This window comes from Oratosquilla oratoria, chromosome 17 (genome assembly GCF_046742065.1).
Source record: "Oratosquilla oratoria isolate Oo_2021 chromosome 17, ASM4674206v1, whole genome shotgun sequence".
Lineage (NCBI taxonomy): Eukaryota > Metazoa > Arthropoda > Malacostraca > Stomatopoda > Squillidae > Oratosquilla > Oratosquilla oratoria.
Genome location: NC_134793.1, coordinates 21,019,100 through 21,038,400, shown reverse-complemented (window position 1 = coordinate 21,038,400; position 19,301 = coordinate 21,019,100). Strand labels below are relative to the sequence as shown.

The following is a 19,301-nucleotide window of genomic DNA, read 5'->3' as shown; positions in this document are numbered from 1 at the left end:
ACCCTTATCAGGTTCTACATCTTGTTTTAAATTTTCTATCCTTTTTCTCTCATCTAGTACATTTTTCTCACTATCAGCGGATCATCCATGTCAGTGAATCCACCAACACCCGAAAACTTTGGGACATTTGACTGCGAGGTAATAACTTCATGACAGAGAAATTTCATGTCCATCCTAACTATAATTATAGTACATGTGAATTTCTACTTTCTCTGTTGAAAAAATCGACTCCTTTCTTCAACTTATAGTCGTCCCTCAACATGTACGGGCGCGAACCTCAGCAACACGTCATCTTTGTCCTTGTAGTCGTCCCTTTCCTTCATGAGCTCGTCCTCGTACCAACATGGGGAGTTGCGTGCACCACATGGTCCCGTATGCCGCTTGGAACCCCCGAGGAGTTCCGTTTTCTTTGCTTCATTGCTGTCGTATTATTCTGTTTTGTTTCTTCGGAGACGTTGCGTGCGATGAATGCTTGGCTGTGCCAATTCTCTTCACATGTGTAAGCACGTATGGTCACACTAAATTCTTTAGGTCTAGTCTTCTTTAGTTGCGTGCTACTCGCTTCCTCCTGTTGTTATCTTCTGTCTAGGAGAATCAGACTCCAAGATTCTTCAGTATCTTTCTTTTGTTAATTCAAATACACAGCGCACTTCGAAGTTCTTGCAAGGAATCCCCTAAGAGCACATATACAAGATCCTACGTGATCTTTGTACTGACGTAGTGGTTTCCTTAGTCTCCAACTCTATATTTAAGATCCTCCCTAAAGGGCTTGGTCTTACATTCGTGAACCAATTGAAGTTTCTCATACACCCTTTCACCAATCAGATTTTTTGTTTCAAGCCTTTACGGCAATATTGTTTACTTAGAATAATCTCGAATCTCTGCATAATTCTCACTTAAGTTACAAAGGAATATCATCTCCGTAACATGCAAATATACACTCGAGCTCTCAGGCTGTTATCTACAAACAATATTTATTACCTACACAGAGGGGAAAAGCGGACTCAGACAGTTCGCTGGGGCTGTTATTTACAAACAACCTACCTATGAAATGTAACAGCCCGTCTTCTACCCCTCTTTCTACCCTCTTTTCTACCAGCCTCTTACATATGTATGTATGCATGTATGTGTATAAGCATGTACGTATGCATGTATGTATGCATGCATGCATGCACGTCTGAATGCATGCATGCACGTTTAAACGCAAGCATGCGTCCTTGAATGCATATTTGAATGCATGTATGCATGCATGTTTGCATGCATACAAGCATGTATGTATGCATGTAAATACGCGTGTATTTATCATGTTTATATGTACGCATATATACAAGTAGATGGAGGGGGAAGAGGGTAAGAATAATAGGTTGCCTCTGTGTATTACTCTGTAAGTATTACTATTATTACTTCTTTTTTTTGCCGTTCCTCAGCATTTGATATAAATTGAGGGATGTTTTCTTGTGTAATATAATTGGTGAAATACTTTTAAACGAAGCAGTTATTCGCGTGGTGAAGAAGTTATATTGTAGTTTAAGATTCAAGGAGGTACTAGTTAAAGACCACGGACAGAATAGTTTATTTTCAAGTGCAATTGCGGAGTGGAGGTGCTGATATTGTCTATGTCAGCCATTATGGTAATATGTTTTTATTTTTCATTTATTTGTTTTGGTTCTGTTGTATTTGAATTTGTTTTGTTTTATAGTATTTCTATTTAGTTCTCACTTTATTTGTATTTAATTACTTATTTGTTCTTATATTAATCTATTTGTTTTTCATCTATTTATATATATATATATATATATTTATTTTCATGTATTTATCTATTTATATATTTGTTAATTTATCTATTTATTGATCTATTTATTTGTTTACTTGTTTATTTGTCTATTTATTTATATATTTATTTAGTTCTATATTTAATTATTTGTTTATTTACTTGTTTATTTATTTATTCATTTATCTATATAATCATTTATTCATTTATATGGTTCGTTGATTGTTTGATTTTCTAGTGTGTGTGTGTGTGTGTGTGTGTGTGTGTGTGTGTGTGTGTGTGTGTGTGTGTGTGTGTGTGTGTGTGTGTGTGTGTGTGTGTGTGTGTGTGTGTGTGTGTGTGTGTGTGTGTGTTCTACGCAAGCGTCAACACCAGTGGAAGACAGAGTTGCAATTCTAAAGTTGTACCCTACCAAGAAATTGTTTTCTCTCTCTCTCTCTCTCGCTCTCTCTCGCTCTCTCTCTCTCTCTCTCTCTCTCTCTCTCTCTCTCTCTCTCTCTCTCTCTCTCTCTCTCTCTCTCTCTCTCTCTCTCTCTCTCTCTCTCTCTCTCTCTCTCTCTCTCTCTCTCTCTCTCTCTCTCTCTCTCTCTCTCAATGTATATGATGTATGAAAATATTATGTCATGATAAGGCCACATTACCTTTCCTTTAATAAAAGAACTGATAAAGGTGTAGTAGTAATAATATATCCAAGAAGAAGAGAGATAACTATAGCATAATGCCTTTAGAGTTTTTAGTCTTTTGAGTTTGCATTTCCTTTTTGTTTATTTACTTATTGTTTTTATTTTATTTGTTTTATTATTAATATATATATATATATATATATATATATGTATATATATATATATATATATATATATATATATATATATATATATATATATTACGTTTGAGAACATGTATTGTCTTGAGTAAGTGTACCAAGTTTTGGGTCATGGAACTCATTGGATCTGTTTTTTCCTCTAGGTCCCGCAGGCATCACCTGTGCCCTGAGTACTGGGCCTGCCTGCCAGTGATGTGTTTTGAAAAACATCTTAAGGTACACTTTTTTTTTTTTTTTTTTAGAGAGAGAGGGTCAATAGGATCTCTTCATTTTTTTTGGGGGGTAGCAATAGGATCTCTCTCTCTCTCTCTCTCTCTCTCTCTCTCTCTCTCTCTCTCTCTCTCTCTCTCTCTCTCTCTCTCTCTCTCTCTCTCTCTCTCTCTCTTTTTTTTTTTTTTTTTTTTTTTTTTTTTTTTTTTTTTTTTTTTTTTTTTTTTTTTTTTTTTTTTTTTTTTTTTTTTTTTTGGTGGGTTAGCCTCCTTGTCTTCTGGTCTTCTCAAGGGAAAAAAATTGTTTTCCTCTTTGTTCTGGATCTCCTAGAAAAGAAAATTCACTTGTATAGTAACAGCTCCAGCTGATTGGCTGATGTCATTTCCATCTTAGAGAATTTCACATTTCTCATAAGCGATGAAACAAAGTACATTTCGCCCCCCGGCCCATTTGTCCCATGCAAGACGTGGCTAACTTAAGCAGTTTTGACCCTTATAGAACATAGTCTCCTCCTGCTGCCTTATACCCAGGAGATTAATTTTACTACCATTTGTTTCTTGGGCACCTGGAGGTCGATCCTGAAGATTTTTGTCATGTCTGTCTTCAAGGCTTTTGTCGTTCTTGAGTTCTAACACGTCCACGATATCCTAGAATCTTGGCTCCTGTCGTATGTTTTGATGACTAAAGACGACCTTCAACAGGGGTGGGCAACCCTTGGCACGCGTGCCGAATTTGCCGGCACGCTAACGACTTTTCGCCGGCACGCGAAACCCAGAGCTCACTTTAAAACAAAAAACTAATAAGTTTCCAATTTCTTTTGTATGACCTTTGGTAACCACATGATGCGTTGGGCGGCGACCTGGGGCCCACGATTTGATTTCGTTGGCACGCAAGAAAGTTTAGTATCAAAGATTTGCCTGGTTTGGCCCACATACTTAAAAAGCTTGCCCACCCCCTGGCCTAGATCCTACGAACACCTTCGTCTTTGGGTGCGAACTTGACCTCCCGGTTGCGAAGTGGATCGTTCAAGTGAGTCATGACTACGACCTCGTCCACATTCCCGAAGCATCGCTGTCGTTCGTTAGTGTTTTGGTCTTGAGTGGCGCAGTGGACCAGGTTGTTTGTAAACAAGAGTCATAACGCTGTGCTGGGGATACTCGTATGTTGGTGACCTTGGACAACATTAGCTGGTGTCCGTTCGCGTCTGCTTTCAGGCCACGCGCAATGAGATCATCCTTGGGGCGTTAAGCAGATTCACTCCAAGATTCTGACAATCTTCAGTGGTGTGGATAGGAGGTAAAGGGAACACGGGCTGAGGGAAATACTTTTATTCCTGACTAGTTTCGCCTGAGTGGCTTCTTCAGAGGAATAGTGTTTGAAGTCAAGCTGGTTAATATATATATAAACGGCAGAAAAAGGGAACGTGGCAATGTGTCTGGTTGGTCCCCCACTCGACGTCATCTGCTGGTGTGACGAGTTGTCGCAGCGAGTGGACAAATCTTCAGTGGGTTTTCTTGGCTTTTTTTTCCTGCACATTTTTTTTACATAAAGCTTGAAATTATATGACAATGAATGGTATACTATGGAAATACTGTTTAATAGGCAAAGGACAGAATGACGCAGTAGTGAAGGAATTAACCAATTGGAGATTAATTTCATTACAAAATAATAATATGTTGTACTGACCCTAAGGAATGTAACTGGCATAAACATTTTATTATGCCCTGCAACTGCCTCCATGCAAATTGAATAAAAAACTAAAACAGTAGCGTAATAAATTAGGAGCACTTAGGATGTGGAAAAGGAAATGGTCTAGATCTAGATAATGCAGGAAAAGAGCAAAATGATGACCAATAAAAGAACATCTAGAACAACGTTTTTCAACATTTCTAAGACTCTAGTACCCCCTGTAGTAGTCGGATCTAAGTAGTCCAGCATCCCCTAACTAATATCTTATTACTAGAAGAATGAGGGAAAGTGTATGTATGTATACATCGTTCCCCAGCACCCCCTAGAATTTATGTCAGTACCCCAGGTTATGAAACGCCGTTCAGGAACGTGTTTCCCTTATCTAGATAAGATTTCATTGTCAAATAAATGTGGAACTGGAGACAAGACGAGGATTGCCTTCGTTGCGTGAAATGAAAATGAATAGATGGTGCATGAAAACAGGAAAATAAAGAGTGCGGGGTGATCTAATAGAGGTGTTCAAGTGGACCAAAGGCTTTAACAAGGGTGACGCAAACAAGGTCATCATACTAAAACAACAGGCAGGACTCGCAGTAATGGATTTAAACTGGACAAATTTAGATTTAAGAAGGAAATGGGCAAGAATTGGTTTACTAATAGGGTGGTCAACGAATGGAATAGACGTAACTATGTAATGAGCGCTGAAACCATCAGTTGTTTTAAGAAACGGTTAGACAACTTTATGGATGGGGATGACAGGTGGTGATAGACATGGAACTGCCTAGTGTAGGCCTTATGGTCTCTTGCAGTCTCCTCCATTCTTATGTTCTTATGTTATGTTCTAAGTCAAACGGCCATTGACTTTACATTACCGTGGTCAGCGGGAATCGTTCTTATACTTTCTGGCTGTCGTCAGGTGATTTTATTCAATTTTGGATCCATACCCCTTCCGGAGTTAAGGAAATAAACAACATTCCACTTTTTGACATAGATGAAGAGTTAAAAATGAGATAAAAGACAAGCATACATGTTTTAGTGGTGACGTACAGATTTGGTGGATGTGTGACAGAAGTTTTATAGAAGCCTTTATATAAGAGGACCAGAGTTGTGGTCGAAATATATAGATTGTCTATTTCTTTTGCTTTGTTTCTCCGATAGTGGGTTATATTTAAACCTTTTTTAAATGTGCAAGTACATTTTGGTTTGGTGAACCTTAATGTAATTTAATGAGTATTGGACAGCCCACCCGTGGGAACTCCACAAACACGATATTATACATCTGGCAGAGCGTAAGGTAAACTGTTACGGTTGGTGTTTTCTTTAAGTATTTTTAGATCGATTCAAACCATGAAACCTTTTTCATGACGTGTTGTGCTTGGAAACTGTACGAGCTTTTTTTCCAGATCAGCTTCTTTGTGGTTCCTACAGCTTTTTTTTCAGCAACAGATTTGGCCAACGTTTAATACTGACAAAAGATTTACGGCTTCTAAGAAAGAAAGGAAAATTGTATTGGTCAGTAGAGGTCGTTCGAATGTCAAGAGTTCCGAAGCCTTATCATCAGTGCAGAAAGAATTCGAGGGCAGACGTGACTGGCCGCTTCGAAAGGTCAGGGGTCAAGTTAGGTCACATAAGGATGGATTAGGGGGAGGATCTCTGAGAAGATCATCATGTGAAATAGGTCAGGGCATTTGTTTGTGTTTGTTTGTTTGCTGGTTTGGTTGCTTGGTTTGGTTAGTTGATTAGCTGGTTTGGTTGACCGGTTTGGTTGGCCGGTTTAGTTAGCCGGTTTGGTTAGCCGTTTTTGGTTGACCGGTTTGGTTGGACGGTTTGGTTGGCCGGTTTGGTTGGCCGGTTTGGTTGGCCGACTTGGTTAGCCGGTTTGGTTGACCGGTTTGGTTGGTCGGTTTGGTTGGCCGGTTTGGTTGGCCGGTTTGGTTGGCCGGTTTGGTTGGCCGACTTGGTTAGCCGGTTTGGTTGACCGGTTTGGTTGGTCGGTTTGGTTGGCCGGTTTGGTTGGCCGGTTTGGTTGGCCGGTTTGGTTGGCCGGTTTGGTTGGCCGGTTTGGTTGGCCGGTTTGGTTGGCCGGTTTGGTTGGCCGATTTGGTTGGCCGGTTTGGTTGGCCGGTTTGGTTGGCCGGTTTGGTTGGCCGGTTTGGTTGGCCGGTTTGGTTGGCCGGTTTGGTTGGCCGGTTTGGTTGGCCGGTTTGGTTGGCCGGTTTGGTTGGCCGGTTTGGTTGGCCGGTTTGGTTGGCCGGTTTGGTTGACCGGTTTGGTTGGCCGGTTTGGTTGGCCGGCTTGGTTGGCCGGCTTGGTTGGCCGGTTTGGTTGGCCGGCTTGGTTGGCCGGTTTGGTTGGCCGGTTTGGTTGGCCGGCTTGGTTGGCCGGTTTGGTTGCCCGGCTTGGTTGGCCGTTTTGGTTAACTGACTTGATTAACTGTCTTGATTAACTGTCTTGATTGACTGGCTTTGTTGTCTGGCTTGATTTGTTGGCTTGGTTAACAGACTTGGTTAGCTGGCTTGGTTAACCGACTTTATTAACTGGCTTGATTTTGGTTTAGCTTGGTATGGGTAGTCTAGGTAAGTAGGTAAATAGGTAAGTAGGTGGGTCGATCGCTCGGTCGGTCAGTAGGGCGACAGGTTGGTTGGTTGGTTGGTTGGTTGGTTGGTTGGTTGGTTGGTTGGTTGGTTGGTTGGTTGGCTGGTTGGTTGGCTGGTGGATTGATTGGTTGGTTGTCTGGTTGTTTGGTTATTGGTTGGTTGGCTGGTTGTTGGCTGGCTGCCTAGTTTGTTGGCTGGTTATTGCCTTGCTGGTTGGTTGGCTGGTTTGTTAGTTGACAAGTTGGTTTGTTAGTTGACTAGTTTGTTAGTTGGTTGATTGGTTGGTTAGTTGGTTGGCTTGATGGTTGGCTGGTTAGTTGGCTGGTTGGCTGGTTGGTTGGTTGGTTAGTTGGATGGTTGTTGGTTGACTGATTGGTTGGTTGGTTGGTTGGCTGGCTTGATGGTTGGCTTGTTGTTGGCTGTCTAGTTGGTTGCCTGGTTGGTGGTTGGTTGGTTGTTGGTTGGCTTGCTGGATGGTTAGTTGGCTAGTTGGTTGGTTGGTTGGCTGGTTGGTTGTCATGCTGGATGGATGGTTAGTTGGCTAGTTGGTTGGTTGACTGGTTGGTTAGTTGGCTGGCTGGTTGGTTGGCTTGCTGGATGGATGGTTAGTTGGCTAGTTGGTTGGTTGGCTGGCTGGTTAGTTGGCTGGCTGGTTGGTTGGCTGGCTGGATGGATGGTTAGTTGGCTAGTTGGTTGGTTGGCTGGCTAGTTATTGGTTGGTTGGATGGATGGTTAGTTGGTTGGCTGGTTAGTTGGCTGGCTAGTTGGTTGGCTGGCTGGATGGATGGTTAGTTGGTTAGTTGGTTGGTTGGCTGGTGGTTGTTTGGTTGGTTGGTTGGTTGGTCTCGTTGCGGGCAACCCCCACTTGGGTAAGTTACCTTAAGAAGGACCCAAGGAGGACTGAGGGTTCCCTTCTGCCACGCAGGACTAGACCACCCTCACCCAGACATTGTAGTTGTAACCTGCCACACTTCTCGTGGTTACCCCCTACTTAGGAGGAGAGTTTTAGAGAAACCTAGAAAGCTAAGGATCTGTTCCCTTCTAAGCAAGTGTGGTTTGCTTTCACCCAGACATACCCCGGAGGGGGGGGGAATGGGGGGGGAGGGGCTTGTCTGTGTGGGTACAACTTAGCAAAGTTGGTAAACATATCCATCATCCCCGTCAAACTTCATGAGAAAAACAAATCAGAAAGCTTACCTTCGTTGTTGTATCTCCTCTGGGCAATCCCTTCATCATGAGGAGATCGGATACTGCGTATCTATCTCCGTTGCATGAGCATCCATACTGCAGGAGAAGGAAGGTGTGTGCTGGTGGCCTCCTTCGTGCGCGTGGTTGAGAACCCAAGGTCAACCGGGTTGAGCCGGTGGCATCAACGATACCCCATAAGCATCATAAATTCATATGGGACGCGTGTCTCCCACTCCATGCCAGCGTTGGGGCATATTGTTCTTTTTCCTCAAACAACGCGCCACTTCCTAGTTCCTCACAGAACCGTTTTTCACAAGAAAGAAAAATAAAAAATAATCTTCTTTGTATCGTGATATACCCATAAAGAACACATTAAGCGCCGGGAGTAGAGAAATCCAAATGGATGGGGCATTGTCTCTAAGTTACGTTGGTCCGCGATGATGGGCTTAGCAGGTCTGGTCCGGAGTGTTCATCTCCATAAAATGCCAATTCGTATGGCACCAATTTGCAAATGAGCACTAAAAGGCACCCTTTATGTGATGTTCCCCCTACCATTCGATAGCCCCCTTCCGTTCCGGGTGACTCCCTCTTTTGTTCCACCTGGCGCCAGACGATTTTCTTCAACTCCGTGGCACCCCGTTCGTTGGCGACAGGTTCATTGTCAACCTCATCCAGCCTTGTCAGTATCGGGTGCCATTTTTTTTTTCTATTCTGATCGGCGAATGACTTTCATTCATATACGTGGCGTCCCCTCTGTTATGTGGGGGTTGCATGTTCTGTAAGAGGGGATTTCACTTAATATCGCACAGGTAAAGGGAGATTCCAGATGCATTTATCAAGAACTGAATCTTAGGATCTATTGTATACTATTTCTAGGTGTACACTGTTCCTAAGAGTTTCAGGCTTCGTGGGATCTCAAGGTTCGTTCAAACAAATTGCTAACACGTGAGACGCCTTTAGAGAAGATCCCGGGTATGTTATGTAGAGTCTCTTTTTTATATGGGACGGGACACCCGAACACCCTTTCATCACAGCTTGGTGAATTATGGACTCGTACTTATGTGGTACTGTTGACTCATTGTCTACGATCCCACTTCGCACTACGTGAGGGCCCAGGTTTGATTCCGATAGCCTCCAGTGATTGCTACTCACCCGAGCAATTAGGCAACGCAAGGGAAAGGTAACGGGTTTGGTCGCAGCTAATTGCTTTTTGTCGTATGCTCCTTATGCATTACTTATGGACTGGATACCTCGGGTAGAGTGCACTTAAGTACCAAACTGATCGAGATTCTTCTGCGATAAGAGTTACAGCATTCCAGTTGGTCACACAAGCTAGACCTCAATGCCTTGTTAAGGTGAAGCCCACCTGAAACAAAATAAAACCGGCTAGCGCTTGCCAGAATGAAGTATATCAAGTGGTGTCACCGGGCTTGAGGGATTATTCTGTGCTTCTTCCGTGGTTCGATGAGACACATAAAGTTACGAGAACGCGTATATGTGTGTGTGTGTGTGTGTGTGTGTGTGTGTGTGTGTGTGTGTGTGTGTGTGTGTGTGTGTGTGTGTGTGTGTGTGTGTGTGTGTGTGGTTCTTCTGATATCACTGTATGCTGAAATGTCACTGTATGCTGAAAACTTATTCCTGACCGGTCTCGCTCTATGCGTCTTCAGAGGAAGAAGCGTAGAGCGAAACCGGTAAGGAATAAATTCGCAACTCAAAGCTAGACCCGTGACTTCTTTTTCCACCTTCCTCATGTATGAATATGTAAACTTTGGTCAGCTATTTCGTGTGAATACAAGTCTTGCTCTAGTTAGTAATGTTGCATATGCCATATTTTGTTTCTGTCGATCAAGACATAAAGGTGTCATAATATTCATGTGTAAAGGTATGATAGTACTTCAACAATTCCCGTGGTATTTCTGTGAAACAAAATACAAATGACCGGTCAACATTTATTAGATACTTATTATATAAAGAACCCGAAGTAGAACAGCCTTCATTCATAATAAATACACTTCACTCTTAGACACGGGCAATACTGGTAAAGACCAACAAAGTCTTTTCGTAATTATTGCCAAACCGAGACAATCTCTTAAAAAGATTCTTCTCGGGAAATGGGGGTTTCTGGGACTAGAATCAAAACCATCAGGAGAACTTCGAGAAATCTCAAAAATCATCACTGAAGACTCGACAGGAATTTGGACGTCGTTTGAAGACAATCCTTAACGGATTTTTCTTCGGTGGAGCCTCTGGGTTGGGTCAGGTGGGGCGGCCCATAAATGAACCAACTTCCCAGTGACTGATACGGATGTATCAGAGGAAGGCAAAAGGTCCGGGGACTCCATTAGCGAAAGAAAAGCCACTGGTCGCGAGGGGATTGAAACCAGTGCGCAGTCTGCTTTTGGGAGGGGTCGTGATTCCCTTTTCTCTCCTTCTCCCCGTGCAGTTGGGGCAGAAGACAGGAACGGCAGAGGTCTCCTGCACCACCACCAGAAGCGTCAGGACGAAGAGGGTCATCAGCACGAGGTTGCGAAGTCCAGCCATCCTGAACGCCTAAATTCCTGTGGAAAGAAAACGGGGAATTTTGAGCTAGACTTCCAGAAGGTCACTCGAAGGGAGTTCCATGTGGATCCGATCTCGACAACTTGTTGCCAAGTTAGACGGGAATAGGGACGGGGATTTAGACCTGGAAGCTGGACCAGGGGACTTTGAGAAAGGGTACGTCACCTGTCCCAAAAGTTAAAGAACAGCAACATCAACAACAACAGAAAAAATATCTTGATTAACCCTATTCCTGTCAAGTGGTGCCTGTTCGTTTTGTTCTGAAGGACATTTGGTTTCATATAGCCATGTAGCATTCATTAGGTATCAAAGGGAGTTAATGCTGACGTTGTTCCAAAAAATATAGGATAGAAAACCGCAATCAAACATACGAGGGACCAGATTAAAACAAAACAAACAAAATAACCAGTTAGCTGAAATGAAAAGAATTTTGTTAATTGTACGTTTTTCCAAGTGGTTCTTGAAACTTTAAACTGTACTATATCTAACCTCCTTTCTTTTGTCCCCCATTGTCATGGATGTATAATGTCCATTCAACCTATGATACTGTATAACAATAAAACCTGGCCCAGTGCATAAAAGAACCATACAAATACATATTTCGTTTTTGTATTGATACAAGTTTTGTATACAGGAAAACGCATTGCCAATGAGGTAACTACTGTGTATAGAAATATACTGAATAGTCAATAACAGTAAATATGTTTGCATAGTTTGATATAGTATAGGCAAGATTTTGATGTCTGGAATAGTACAGATTTACTAAAGATTAAAAGACGTTTGTACTACCCACCTTAGTCGAGGAGAGGAGTGGTGAAATGTCCCAAAGGGTGTGAGTGAGTGCATAGTTAGGGTCAAACAGTGCGTGTATTTATATGCGCAGTTGAGATGCCACATTCGCCCAACCACTGTAACTGTTGATTTCCTGAATATGAAGAACTGGTGAACATAATGACCGTGAATAAGTTTATTTATCAACCCGAGTGTATTTTGTGCAATCTATCTCAAATATGTTGATTTTAGAATTGCTTTGATAACAGTTTTGATTATTTTTGGTCATTTGGCAACCATGTCCTTCAAGTGCTTCTTAAGATTCTGTCGGACACTTTTAGGAATAATTTATTAACTTATTTTTTACGCATTAACTTCCTCATTTTTTTATGTTTGATGAATCGTTACAAGTTTTCAATTTGTGGTTTTGGTTTATTTAGTGTTACTCACCGTTTGGAAGACTAGACGGAAGAGGAAGAGGAAACAGCTGAAATCTTTGACCGGGCAACCTTTTCGGTCTTGCCTTGGGGGACATCACGGAGATGTCTGTCCTGACCGCAACGTGTACTTGACTCTTGTTCTTTGTATTCGCGTGATAGATACACAACATTCCATAGTATCTTCTCCAAATCTTCCGTACGATTTTCTTTATCTATTTCTTTTTTTACTGTTTTTTTTTAATTTGTCGAATTTATTCATTTATATATTTAACTATTTGTTTTTATGGTATACATATATTCTGTGACATTTTTCCTTCTCGTCGAAAAAGGATGGGATAGTTTTTGTCTCATTTTATCTTGCAAAGGATTACAAATGATTACAAAGGCGGAGCATGCCGACAGGAGACCTTTTGGTCCATATCTAGGTCGGATGCGAAAAAATCATAATAATAAACTAATAAATAAAAATTATAATAATGTAAATAACAAATATAATATTTACACATCTTTTCATTTATTTTTCTCACTTCCTGCTATGTGAGTTTGGAGTTTGTTTCAGGTAAAGGTTTGATAATGACACTGCGGTTTTTTATGGTGTTTTACTTCTGCTGTTATTATTGCCATTGTTGTTGTTATAGTCTTCATCTACATATATATATATATATATATATATATATATATACATGTATACATGTATGCATATACATGTATACATATATACATATATATACATATATATACTGTACATATATATACATATACATACAGTACATATACATATATATATATATATATATATACATATATATATATATATATATATATATATATATATATATGTATATATATATATGTATATGTATATATAATATAGATATATTAACTTTTTGGAACAATACATTAGAAAGAGCGAAAAAGAAAATAAATACAAATGAAACAGAAGTAATGGTGGTAGGAAGGCAAAAAGAAGAGACAGAAGTATGGATTGAAGGTGAAAAATTGAATTTAGTTGAAGACCTCAAACACCTTCGGGTGAAGATAGATGAAAAATGTCCAATTGGAAAAGAAATATTAAATAGAATACGGTGCTCTACAAATAACGTAAGAACACTCTATCCGTTGATGAGAGTGAAAATTGTACCCAGGCAGGTTAAAACACCAATCTACAAAACAATGTTAAGACCAGTTTTAAGGTATGGGCTAGAAACATGGACATTAACAGAAAGGCTGAGGACCAATATACAATCACCAGAGACGAGAGTACCGCAGATAACAAAAGACGTAACAAAATGTGACAAAATAAGAAATGACGAAATGAGAAGAAACCCGGAAATAGAGTTTATATCAGAATACGTAGAAAGAAGCCAATTAAGATGGTTTGGCCACGTCATGAGGATGAATGAACAACACATACATATACCAAAGGCTTTTTCCCCCTTACACGGGGGGTAGCCAAGATGAAAAAGGCACAGAAACCACTCCCACCCATTCCACCCCCTACATATTCCACTCCCCTCCACTCTCCTCCCTCCCTCTCACCTCGGCACCTCCTGGATGACGGGTCATCCCTGCATCCTGTCCACTGCCCAGGGTCGGAAGCAGTGTCGCAATGTAATAATAGCATTTAATGATAGCATGTATCCAGGAGGAAAGGCGAGCAACAGGAAGACCCAGGGAGACGGTGTCAGACTAACCATAGAGTCAAGAAGGGGAGAACCGTGGAGGAAGTGGAGAGAGAGAGAGGAGCTGTTGATATAAAACCTTGAGGAGAAACTTCGTGAGCCATCACTGATAAGAGGGCGATAAGCCCTACCTGGTGTATGGTGAGAAAGAAAACACACACACACACACACACACACACACACACACACACACACACACACACACACACACACACACACACACCTGCGGTGGGCAGGGTGCAGGGATGACCCGTCATCCAGGAGGTGCTCAGATGAGAGGGAGGGTGGGGGGGGGTGGAGTGTATTTAGGGATGAAATGGGTGGGAGTGTTTTTATGCCTTTCCCTTTTTGGCTACCTCCCTTGGAAGGGGGAAACAGCCTTGGTATATGTATGTATATGTATATGTATATATATATATATATATATATATATATATATATATATATATATATATATATATATATATATATATATATAACGTAGAAACCACTGTTGGAGTAGAAAAGACTGGAAACGGGGAATCTATATATTTCAATTGCAAACCAGTCTTTTCTACTCCAACAGTGGTTTCTACGTTATTGACAAATGTGTGATTACATTTTTCACCTGTAATATATATATATATATATATATATATATATATATATATATATATATATATATATATATAGTGCGTGTGTGTGTGTGTGTGTGTGTGTGTGTGTGTGTGTGTGTGTGTGTGTGTGTGTGTGTGTTGAGACATTGTGAGAGATTGGAAAAGGTGGGTGAAGAAGACACGAATTAGAATACAGGCAAAGTTGGCCAATTATGTTATTATTCAGCGTCTCCTGGCGTAAGCTTCTTGTCTTTTGACCACAGCTGTACCGTGGTGATGTAATCTGTGTGTTGGGTTGATGTGAGTGACCAAGGGAAGTCAAGCTTTTAATGAATTGAGATCGAGAACGCGAGAAAGCATAAGATCAAGAATGAGATCGAGAGCGAGAGTGAGAGTGAAAGTGAGAGTGGAAGTGAGAGTGAGAGTGAGAGTGAGAGAAAGTGGCAGAGGCGGAGACAGAGAGTAAGAGCTAAAAAGAGCGAGACATAGAGGGAGAGGGAGGGAGTGGAAAAGGTAGTGGAATAGAAAGAGGAAGAGGTGGGGAGAGAGAGTGAGAGAAGGAGAAGGAGAAGGGAAGGGAGAGGGTGAAGGAGAGGGAGAAGGAGAGGGAGAGGGAGTGAGTGAGAGACGGAGTGGAATAGAAAGAGGGAGAGGTAGGGAGAGAGGGCGAGGGAAGGAGAGGGAGAAGGGGAGGGAGAGGGAGAAGAGGAGGAGGGAGAGGGGAGGTAGAATTAGGGGGAGGGAGAAGGAGGGAGGGAGGGAGGAGCGGGAGGGAGAATGGAGGGAGATGGGGAGGATGAGGTAGTTCGATGAGAGGTTGAAATGGAATAGAATTGAACAGAAACGATTGTTTGACACGAGGAGAAGGAAACCCGTGCGAAGCTGATTCCGAACGACCGTAGTCATGACCGACCGAAGAACAAGACCACAAACTACACTAAGGAATGCAGTTGCCTGACGAAGGTCGCCAGTAGAAGGCACCAATAACGCTGTGAAAGTTCCTCAAGGTTATATTATTATTGGAGAAGAGTTTCCTGAAAAGAAAAAAATATATATTTACGTAAGTTCGAACAGGGGAAAAAAGGAGGAAAGATGAAGAAGAAATGTATAATTCGTGAGAGCAAGTAAACAATGAATATTTGGTTCCTTTGAAATAACGGTTTTTTTTTTAAATCTTGATTTGATTAAAAGAATCCTGGCCCTGGATTAATCAAAGTTTTAAAGATTTTATACAAAATGGCTCCATTTCCTTATTGCACGAGTAAGCTTTTATTCAATTTATTTTCTGATAAGTAATTCGAGTTTTGCTGAAGTTGATCCTAACTTGTATACAAAAGATTTGCTTATTTACTTGTTCACCTATTTAATTGTTCATTTTTTTTTTTAATTATTAAGTTGCTAAAGTAACGGGTTTAGTCTAGTTTTAGCTTAAATTTAAGCTGGGTTTATGCTGGATTAAGCTGGGGCTAGACTGGGGTTAGGCTGGGGTTAGGTTGGGTTTATACTGCGGTTAGGCTGGGTTTATACTGGGGTTAGGCTGGGTTTATGTTGGGCTAGGATGGGTTTAGACGAGTTAGGATGGGTTTATGTTGGGGGTTACGATAGGTTTATCCTGGGTTTAAACTGTGGTTAGGATGTGTTTATGCTGGGATCAGGTTGGGTTTAAGCTGGGATTAGGCTGGATTTAAGCTGGGTTTAAACTGGGGATTGGGGTTAAGTTGGGTTTAAACTGGAGTTAGGCTGGATTTAAGCTGGGTTTAATCTGGGTTTAGGCTCGGTTTAAGCTAGGTTTAGGCTGGGGCAAGGATGGGTTTAAGCTGTGTTTAATCTGGGCTTAGGATGGTTTTATGCTGGGGCAAGGCTGTGCTTAAACTGGGATTAGGCTGGGTAAAGCTGGGATTAGGCTGGGGCTAGGTTGGGTTTATTCCGGGGTTGGGCAAGGAAAAGGCTGGGTTTAGTTAAGGACTAGGTTGGGGTTAGGCCAAGATTAAAGTATAGTCAAATACTAGCTGGGATTTTCAAAATACCCACGGTGATATCATTGTCTTCTGTGACGATAACTTCGCCTTAATTGCATTATCATCGTCTGAATCAACAACACACTCATCTTTATTGTAATAACGTTGTCTTAAGGGGCAATACAGTCGTCTTATCTTGCGATATTATCGTCTAAATTGCGATATCATAGTCTTAATTGAGATATTATAGTCTTGAGTTGAGATACAGTTGCTCTGATTGCTGTATCATCGTCATGTGTTGCGATATGCTTGTATCAATTTAAAGTTTCTCTTAAAGAAGATTTTCTTTTAAATTTATGCACACTTTCGTATTGTTTTGGACCTGAGGGCTGAGTTGGACCTTGGGGTGAGTTGGACCTTGGGGTGAGTTGGACCTTGGGGTGAGTTGGACCTTGGGGTGAGTTGGACCTTGGGGTGAGTTGGACCTTGGGGTGAGTTGGACCTTGGGGGTCAATTTAGATCTGGGGAGGAAGAGTGGGACCTGGGGGGAAGGAGAGTAGGACCTGGTGGGAGGAAGAGTAGGACTTTAGGTGTTGATCAAAACCTGGTCCGGGTGTGGAACCTGGTGGGGGGGCGGGGGTAGTTGGACCAGATGTCTCTGGGGGTGTCTGAGACCAGGCCGTTCTACTCGGAGGTAGACCTGGAAGCCTTGTATCTTCTTCTGAGTTAGGAAAAAATCGTCTGTACCTAGCCAGAATCAATTATGTAAGCCTTGTCTTCTGAGTTGGAGAAAAAAAATCGTCTGTACCCAGCCAGAATCAATCATATAAAGTCTGTCACTGTGTGCAAGGGGTTACTGAAGTCTGTGCTTGTTGGTGTCTCGGCTTAAGGAAAGTCTGTTTTAAGAAACTATGAATGGGTCCTGAAATGTTCATGCTTGTTAGTGTCTCAACTTAAGGAAGAAGGTCTTGTTTTTAAGATGTGGTGAAAGAATCCTGAAGTCTACATGCGTCTTGTTGCTTCAACTTAAAGAAGGTCTTGTTTTAAGACAATGTGAACGAGTCTTAAAGTCCCTGTGATTGTTTGTGTATCAACGAAGGTCTGTTTTAAGAAACTGTGAACGAGTTCCTGGAATCTATTTGCTTGTTGATGCCTCACCTTAAGGAAGAAGGTCTGTTTTAAGACACTGTGAACAAGTCTTGAAGTATTCATGCTTGTTGGTGTTTTAAGAAACGGTGAAGGAGTACTTGAAGTCTTTTTGCTTACTGATGTCCCAACTTAAGGAAGAAGGTCTCGCTTTAAGAAACTGTGAATGACCCCTGAAGACTGTGCTTGATAGTCTATCAACTTATCTAAGAAGGTCTGTTTAAAGAAACGATGGATGAGTACTTGGTGTCTCTGTGTTTGTTGGCGTCTCAACTTAATGAAGAAGGTCTTGCTTTAAGAAAATGTGATTGAGTCCTGAAGACCCTGTGTTTGTCGGTGTCTCAAGAAGGTCTGTTTAAAGAAACGATGGATGAGTACTTGAAGTCTGTGCTTGTTGATGTATCGTGTGACTGCCCCTTCAGGAAGTCAAATGCCCCCGTACACGTAGAGCGAAAGTTAGGTAGCCTTGAGGGGCGTATGTCTTCATCTAGACGTGGATCAAGATCTTAATGTTATGAATCACAGAAAATGCAATACAGGGAGATCAAGCCACGTATAGCAAAGGTCCTCCTACTTCCGGTATATTGTGCCATTGATTCAAGGTTGATTACGTGAAACCTCCCCCTCCCCCCCCCCTCTCTCTCTCTCTCTCTCTCTCTCTCTCTCTCTCTCTCTCTCTCTCTCTCTCTCTCTCTCTCTCTCTCTCTCTCTCTCTCTCTCTCTCTCTCTCTTTCTCTGGTGGAATTGGTGGTGGTGGAATTATCGTTGTTGGTATGGTCGATGTTGGTATGGTCTGTGTCGGTATTGTTGTTGTTGGTATTGTCGTTGTTGGTATGGTCGTTGTTGGTATTGTCATTGTTGCTATTGTCATTCTTGCTATTGTCGTTGTTGGTAATGTTGTTGGTATTACCATTGTATTATCATTTTTGTATTGTCATTGTTGGTATTGTCATTGTTGCTGTTATCGTCATTGTTGGTATTGTCATTGTTGGTATTGTCATTGTTGCTATTTTCGTTGTTGGTATTGTCATTGTTGGTATTGTCGATGTTGGCATGATTGTTGTTGGTATGAGCGTTGTCGTCCTCTTCATTGGATCAAGAAATCGATCGCTTCTTTAGCCAAGAGTTCCTCGCTAGGAAACACCGACGTCAATCAGAGAAGGCGGATGTTGTGGAGCCTCTCTTGGGTCCAGGAGCAGTGGGTTCGAATCCTCTGCGCGACGGTCATGGAGATTGTCTGAGTGTATGTTTGTTTTACCGACTCTGCTTACAAAAGCGAAATCCTCACCTACGGAGAAAGATGGACAACCGATTTTCACATTTCCAGTATGCTGCAGCTGCTCACATTCACTGCCCATCTGTTGACTAAGTTTTTGTGGGTTTCTTCCCTCAAGATAGATTGTGTCAGCTTGTTAACTCTGAGTGAGTAAGAGTGAGGGAGAGAGAGGGAGAGAGAGAAAGGGAGGGGGGGGGAGAGAGAGGGGGAGAGATGGAGAGAGGGACAGAGAGATATAAAGAGAAGGAGAGAGGGACAGAGGAATAGGAAGAGAAGAAGAGGGAGAGGGAGAGAGGGAGGGGGGAGAGAGAGAGAGGGGGGGGAGAGGGGGGAGAGAGGGACAGAGGGATAGGAAGAGAAAAAGAGGGAGAGGGAGAGAGGAAGAGAGAGAGAGGGAGAGAGAGGGATTTCCCGAGTTTAAACTCTTGGCTTTGCTTGACACGTTCCAAATCTCATGGGCTAAAATTGAATTCTTCCACAATGGGTCCCTTCCTTGACTTGGCATTCTTCCCTTAGAATCGGAGCCACTGTATTAAATCTATCAAAACCTAACCTGACCTGACTAAATTTAATCGAATTTAACCTAACCTGGCTT

General features: G+C 41.9%; 1 long non-coding RNA gene across 2 annotated transcripts in view; it reads left to right on the top strand.

Moving 5' to 3' along the window:
- Window positions 1-19,301, top strand: part of LOC143034494 (uncharacterized) — a 360,878-nt gene that overhangs the window by 91,451 nt on the left and 250,126 nt on the right. The window contains exon 2 of one of the 2 annotated variants that reach the window (XR_012967250.1): window positions 2,738-2,810. The exons of the other annotated variant lie outside the window; for it this stretch is intronic. This is a non-coding gene — a long non-coding RNA (uncharacterized LOC143034494). The remainder of the gene's footprint in view (window positions 1-2,737; window positions 2,811-19,301) is intronic. 2 annotated transcript variants of the gene reach the window in all.